This window comes from Pterocles gutturalis, unplaced genomic scaffold (genome assembly GCF_000699245.1).
Source record: "Pterocles gutturalis isolate BGI_N339 unplaced genomic scaffold, ASM69924v1 scaffold36221, whole genome shotgun sequence".
In the NCBI taxonomy this organism is placed as follows: domain Eukaryota; kingdom Metazoa; phylum Chordata; class Aves; order Pterocliformes; family Pteroclidae; genus Pterocles; species Pterocles gutturalis.
The window spans coordinates 37,060-44,917 of record NW_010104192.1 but is presented as its reverse complement, the minus strand read 5'-3'; positions in this window follow the sequence as shown (position 1 = coordinate 44,917).

The window sequence follows — 7,858 nt, the reverse complement described above, 5'->3', positions numbered from 1 at the left end:
AGGGCAGGGCCGGGGGGCGAGGAGGCCTCTGCGTTTGTCACAGGCCGGGCGTGCGCGAATGTAATGGGGTGGTTGTGGGTGGGGCCGGGGCAGGACGGGGTGTGCTGAGGGGAGCTGCCTCCCTGGAGGGGTTTCGGCTGTTTTGCAGGGGGTGTGGGTATTTTTTTGGGGTGGTTGGAGAGAGGGATGTAGCTAGGCCTGAAGTCGGTGTCTAATGTGCAGTTTTCAGGGGTTTCAACACAGGTCATTGAGTGGGGAGAAAGGTGCTTGCCGGTTTTTTGTTGTTGACGTGTTTTTGTTTTAGCTCTCCCGTTGACATCGGAGACACATCTCTAGGAAGGATGAAGGTTTCTGATGCCCTTTACATGCAGATGTAGCTTTTAAGTCCGCGATGATTTGGCCGGTTACCCGTTCTTGCATTCTGAGTCACTCATAAGGGAAATATTCTCAGTGAGAAAATACTAATTAAAGGCCCTTTGAGCCTTTTGGTTTTGACTTAAGCATCTTCAATTGCCTGTTTCATTTCCTTGTCCTTCTCTCTTGTCTTTCCACAGCAGCCACATCCCACCTGCTCTCTAAGTGACCAACAGAGACATAATACATATTACCAATGAACTAAGTTTTGCTGCATAAAAAACAAAGTTAAGAAACTTTAATGGAGGGAGAAAAAAAAATTTCTTTGAGTCAGTCTGGCTGGCTGCTAGAAGACTACAGCTGTCTGCAAGTTCACGCGTATACCTTTGGGGATTTTTAGGAGCAGTTGGAATTCTTGTTTAACCATTTGAGCTTGGTATTGTCTTTTAAAATGAAAATGAAATTTTAAAGCTGTAAGAATCAGCATGACATTTGTGCTTTAGAAATGTAGGCCCACAGTCTTTATTTTGTGCATATGTTTTATTTTAGTCTGAAATTTGGTCCATCGCAGTTGCATTTGCATACCTCCTGGAAATACAATTTACTCTGTTTTGACTTATATCCAGCTTCTGGACATTGCTGGTACCATGAACACTATGTAGGCCGATGTGGCATTCATCCAGACCCAGGACTTGAGTCACAGAGGTTTCAAGGCTTAAACCTTCACCACAGGAGATGAGTAGTATCAAGGTGTGTTGTGGGGTGTAATGGGCTACTGGACCAAGCTCAGGAAGAGGTGGTGAGGCTGGGATCTTCATGGATAAGAATGTCTTCTTAAGGCATGAGTATCTCATCATGAGATAGAACTGTTAATGACTTCTGGGAATTTGAGTTTCCTCTCCACCACCCTAAGTATTTAGGAATTCAGGCAGGTGAAAACAAGATTTTTGTTGCATTTATGAGTAAAATAGAGGCCTTGCATTCAAAAATAATTTTTACTGGGTTGTTAGTAGAGTACTTCGATGATTGGAAAATGACTTGATGTCCTGTAGATTTTGAGCATGAAATCTTTTTGGAGGTAAAGAGCAAAGTCAGCCTAATGTGGGCATTATGAGATGAATGATACTTTATTTCCCTTTCAATAATTTTGTCTTCTCCCTTTCTTTACCTTCATAGCCTCTTTTATTTCATTTGAAATTTCCTGTATCAATTAAGTACTGGTAAATGTCTTGCTTTGGGAGTTACCAGTCCTAGACTATGGCTGCAAATTTTCTTGGTTCTACTAAAGTAGAACCAAGGTAGTTTATTTTTCTATATCCTTTTTTTTTTTTTTTTTTAATTTTATGTGATATTTTTGTCTTGCATCTCTTTTATTTTCCTATCGTGAGGAAAATCAAGCAGTGGAACAAGATGCTCAAGTAAAGTGTACAGTCTCCATCACTGAAGGTTTTCAAGACCAGATTGGAGTAACCTGAGTAAACTGCAATAGCCTGTTCTGACATCAGAGTTGACTCTGCTTGAAAGGAGCTTGAACTGGAGACCTCCTGAGGTTCTTCCAACCTGAGTTAGCTTATGATTCTGTGATCTCAGTTTTCCTTTTTTTTTTTTTTTTTTTTTTTTTCCCTAAAATAAAACCTTCAAGTTTGGCCTTTTCTTCCTGGGGCATTATTGTGTTTATGAAGATGGTAGTACAGTACCAAATATTATGGCTGCAACTTCTAGGAATTGCCCTGCAGCAATGAGAATGTGTATCACATGACAGTTTGTTTGTATTAAAGGAAAGATAAGAGGATAAGAAGGAAGAGTGTTGATTTTGTTTTCAGGATTTCAAGTTTAAAATATATAGGTGTTAACTGTCATGCTGGCGATTCCTTAAATGGTGGTGAAAGAGAAGAATTTGGGAAGGGGAGATGATCTGGAATATTCAGATTTCTTAAATAACTATTTTAGCAAAAATTGTAACAATGCAAAAAGAATATAACCACTCTTTATTTTAATTTTTAATGTATTTTAGTTTAAATTCTGGAAAGATGTGTATACATGGTTCCAGGCCCACTCACATGTAATTACTGGTACAGCAAAATCCCAGCAACATTAAAATAATCACTTAAGCAGGCATGCTGCCAGCCATCTGCCTACAGGGAAGATCCTTTCCGCCCCTGTCTGCATCATTCTAGGAAGGGTGCCCTCAATGCAATATTCATAGCAGGTTACTGAATGTGGGGTATTTTAGAGAGAGGGAGGGTTGCTCCCTGAATCCTCTCAAAGAATGACCTGCTGGTACCTGCCCCCTTGCTTTCACAGAGGGCTGCAACACAGTTGCCACCTGAAGACGAGCAGGCTGCCAAAGGAAATCACAGAAAACTGCTCTCATATTTTTTCCAGCGTGATTCTTACTAAGCACGTTGCTGCATGTCTTTGTCAGCTATGGGCTCTTAGGGATTTTCATACAGACTACATTGCAGTAGACTAATCTTAGGGCAGCAAGTGGTGGGTAGGTGGCCCACAGTCAAAGTGAGCTTTTGAAGTAATCTAGCTGTTAAACTGTGCTCTGTATCCATAAAGGGAATATATTGCCATCAGTATATTTTCTCCATATAATTACTGTGCATTCAGTGTCCATCATTAAATTGTAGCATTTTATCAGCCATTCTGACAGGGTAATGTCTAAAGGTGTATTAAAATTGTAGGGCTTGGAAAGCTGTCCTGCTATCCAGTCATGCCAACAGTCAACATGTTGGAGGGAGACAGGATGCCCGCCACTCCTGTGCTTTGGTTTCCATTGGAAGGAAAAGCTGCTTACTTTACAGGAAGGTAGCCACTTCATGCTCAGATGCATCCCTCCTTTTGGGATACTTGGGGAGCTGGGACTGTGAAATGTGAGAGTGTACCTGCTCTTTACAAAAGAAGTGGCTTCTGAGAACCTCGGTCTCTCTTTTGTATGTAAAAGAAGTGGCATGGTGGAATGTGCCATGGTGTGATCTAACAGTGCTTTCTGAAGAATCATCTTCTGTTTTTTAATTTTACTCAATGCAATTTCTTAATTCAAAAATGTCAAAAAGCAAGCCAATTTTATTTAAAATTATGAAGGTAATTATCTGGATACATCACAGCACCACATATAAGTGTAGGTTCTTCAAAATTGTCTCTTCTGGATATTAGAAGGCTCAGAGTAAAAAAGACTCATGATATGACATTATGTGATAGTAGTGGCAGGCTGTGTGTCTGGCTCACATGAGATCTGCTTTTGTATGCAATGTGATATTTGATTAGGTCTGAATTATTTTGGCTAGGTCTGAGAGGAAGAACTTCTATTTAAGAAATAAATATGTGTGACCATTACCCTTAGCTGATAATAAGACAAGACACAGGAAATGTGTTGGGAACAAAGAGCTAAAGTCTGGACACTGACACCTGTCTCTTTTCAGACTAGATATTCTTACACTGGCGGCCTTTAAGCAATTGTTAAACCTTCCTTGATCCATGAACCCCAGTCTAACATTTTTGGTCTGGAGTCCTGTTAGTAAGTACAAGATGTCACCAGCTATTCTTTCCTACTTGTATCCAAACGATTTGAAAATGTGAATGTAACTGATTTTTTGGGTATTTTCTTCAGTATACCATCTTTGTGAAGAATCCTGTTTAGTTTTAATAAATACTGAAGTTCAGTCATTTACTAGCAGTGTACTGTGTTAGGACATTTTATCAGATGCAATAACAGTACCACACAGAGAGAAAAAGTACTGAAATAAGTTTTTCCTTGAAACTTTTTACAAGTTAGTAACAGCCATAGTGGCACATGCCATGTGATTGTATCCACTGGAATTCAGTTTTTACCCTTCTAAAATTAAGTAAATCTGTACTGTCGTGTATATAACTTGCTCACTTCAAATAATTTGCTGCATGTCACCCATTTTAGCTGTCACAGATAGTAAAAGGTTCAAAAGCAATTATTCTCTTAGAAGTCTATGTGCCACTTTGTGTGTCCTAGCTCTGCGAGAAGTTGGAAAGGGAGCTGACATTTTCAAAGGAGACAATTGGTGTTGAAGAGAGAGCTTGTAAGTGGCCAACCCTGGGAGGACCTTTGGGCAGTGCTTGCATTATCTTAGGTGGCAAAGTCAATAGGCAATGAGGAAGAAGTATGTTGAAAGCCAGACGTTACTGATTCCAAGGATTTGTCTGATTCTTAAACTCGCTCTGAAAGTTGTAGGTAGGAATATGCTTTTATTTTCTGATTTATTTTTCTGTGAAGTCATTTTTTGAACTCCAGAGCATTTATAAGCATGCTTTCCTGACTTTGTGATAGAGATTTTTTGAGCAGATTATGCTATATGCAGTGGGCCTGCTTTATAAACGAGACACTGATTTCTCAGCTTTTGATATTGTGTAAGGAGCAGCTACTTTTTAAAATTTGTTTTTTGATTTTTGTAGGAAGAGCAAACTTCCATCAGCAGGAGTGTCTTGTGGTTATTGTAGATAACACAAACCTGGATTAAACCTTCTTCAGGCTTTTTTTCCCAAGTGCACAATGGGTCTTAAGTTCACCAACTACTGTGCTGGTGTGCTTTCATTTTAGCAGAAGCTGCAAATTCAGTAGTTGGTGGTGGTTTAGACAGTGTAGTGGTTGCTGAACATACCCGCAAGTTCAGGTGGAGATAGGGAGAGTAAAGGCTGACCAAATGGATCTGAAGGGATTCGGTGTGTGCGTAATTTTGTATTTAGTTTTTGGCCTTTAATTTGTCTTTGCTTCTGAAAACAGAGGAGCAATTTAAGAACAAAGACACTGCATTCCTCCCTGAGAAGGCTGACACCTGTGCTGTGGATTTTCATTGCTACTCTAAAGAAAATACACCTAAGAAATGTGAAGTGGATGTAGCCCCAAAACTCCATGATGTTTTCCTGTCTCAGAACCTGTCTTTGCCCTGCACCCAGTATTTCTTAAAAACTCTAGACCTAGAAATATATCCTAGAGAATTATTAAGCCTTTCATGTTAATAACAGGTTGTGATCAAAGAAAGACTTAATGATGTGTGTTGGAATCAATGTGGGAACGGCAGGGGTGGATTTGTAGTCAGGGTTAGGGAGGGCTACAGCCTCCCCATTAGCACAGTTTGGCGTGGTGCTCACTGTGTGTCACATGCTGTAAGGAACTGGTGCACAACTCCCTTCCTCCTCTTCATCTTTCAGATGGCTCCCCTTGCAGAAACAGGAACAAAAGGGATTGTAATCCAAGAGTTAAAATTCTTTACATACGTGGCAGAGTCCTGAGGCTGCTCTAGGCTTTGTGTTGCTCTACAGTAACAGACACCTGTAAAAGCTTGTGTGTTCCTTGTAAAAAGAAAGGTAGTGAGAACAACAAAAAAATTGCATAAAAGCTCGAGAGCAACCATCCTATACTTTGAATATCTTGCTAAAGACCATTTCCAGAAGATTCTTGGCTTGTGGTCTTTATTCTGCAATTTTTGTGGGCATTTCTGCTCATTTCAAGTAGGGAAGTAAACAAGCTGGTTCTTATATTCCATAAATGTTTCCTCCCTTCTACTGGATTTATGTAGATGGCGGTTTGTTTATTCAAGGCCACCTCTTAAAAATAAGAATTCTGATCTCTTTAGTCACAACATTTAAGTATGAGAACTGAATCCATTATGTGCATCCAAAGCTCGCAATATTTTCTGTGCCCAGATCAATTTAAAAAAAAAAAAAAAAAAAAAAAAAAAGAGGCGCTGGGTAAAGGGGCAAATGGGATTTAATTGGAAGGATATGGCTAATCCCCCTAAACATCAGATGTATAAAAAATCAATACTGAGAAAAGCATAAAAACAGCAGAGTCTGTCTAATAGACAGTTGATAATTATCTACTTTCTTCCCCAAATGGACATAGCTTGTTATTTAGTGTCATTTATTAAAAAAAAAAAACAAAAACAGTGTGGCTTGGCAGTGTTTCATATCCTGAGCTTTTTCGCACAATTTTTCATCCTCTATTGGTATGTATTTTTTTGTTTACTAGGAGAACTGTCATAGCCATTACCAGAAATGGTACACATAAAGTTATTATTTTTTTAATTCACTGATTAGCTTTTGAGTAACTGTTTCCAAAGGAACATATTTGCAAGAAACATTTCAGAAAGTGTCTTTTTTTTTTCCTAAGGTCTTGAGAAATGCAACTCCCAAGACATTGCAGTAAACTTCTTATCACTGTGCTAAATGTAGCCATTTTAAGGCTTCATGACCTGAAAAAGTACACCAACATCTCTGAGGCTTCAAGTGTTTCTAGTTAAGCTTTGGTCCAAGTAGAGAAAATAGGTCAATACATTAGGGTTAGCAGTAATAGGAGAAACCAGGAAAAATTGTTAAAGTGGAGGAAGTGGTGAGCATGAAGCTTAAGCATGAGGTTAAGAGAACATACAACTTGTATGGATATTATTTCAGTCTTCATTACTTACAGAAAGACTATTAATTTATAATGCTCGTTTTACAATATTTGTATATTTTTAGTGACAGTTTACCAGTTTCACTTGTACTAAGACTGCTGTGGCTGACCGTGCAGCACAAATAAAGATGACAGAAGTTGTTGCTTATTTTGTGCCTTTATATAGTTTCTGTTTATTTAAAAAAATCGAATATTGCATAATGTCAGCTCCTGCTGGGAGCATCAGTCCAAGACCTCGACCCTGTTGCTTTATGGTCGATACAAAGGTAGTCCAGTAGTTTAGATTCATTTTTAAATATTAGACAGGAGATAGAAGATAGGTGTGTATAGACAGGAAAACAAAGTCATGCTGATGGCACAGTTATCATGATCAGGAGTTTCAGTTTACTGACAGATATGGAAGAAGGTACTGAAAAAACTTTGTAGAAGGTTGCAAGTAGCTCCCATATGAAGCTCGTCATGTATGGAGAGACACCATAGAAGAGACCACAAAAGCACTCTTCTGAAAATGTAGCAAGGGAATTGCAGAGACAGGAGCTGACCTCTTGAATCTGAAGAGACAAAATACGGTAGAGTAGACTTTGTTTGGAAGAAGATTGATAGGTTATGTTTGCTGTAATAGCTAAAGAAGAGGCAGACAAAGATGTGTAGGTCCAAGTGTTTGGACGTGAAGCAGCAGCCTGTGGGGTGAAAAGGCCAGCTGAGACCAAGCACATGAGTACTTCTGCAGTCCTGAGTCCACTGTTTCTCTAGCTAATCGAGGACAGTGTCGCTTGCATTCACGTTGCAGTCGTCAGTCTGATACTTGGCCCTGTAATTACCAGGGCCTGTAGTGACAGGACAAGGGGGCAACAGTTTTAAACTGAAAGAGGGAAGATTTAGTTTGGACGTAAGGAAGAAATTTTTTATGATGAGGGTGGTGAGACACTGGAACAGGTTGCCCAGGGATGTGGGTGCCCTGTCATTGGAAGCATTCAAGGCCAGGTTAGTTGAGGCTTTGAGCAACCTGGTCTAGTGGAAGGTGTCCCTGCCTGTGACAGGGGGGTTGGAACTCGATGATCTTTAAAGGTCCCT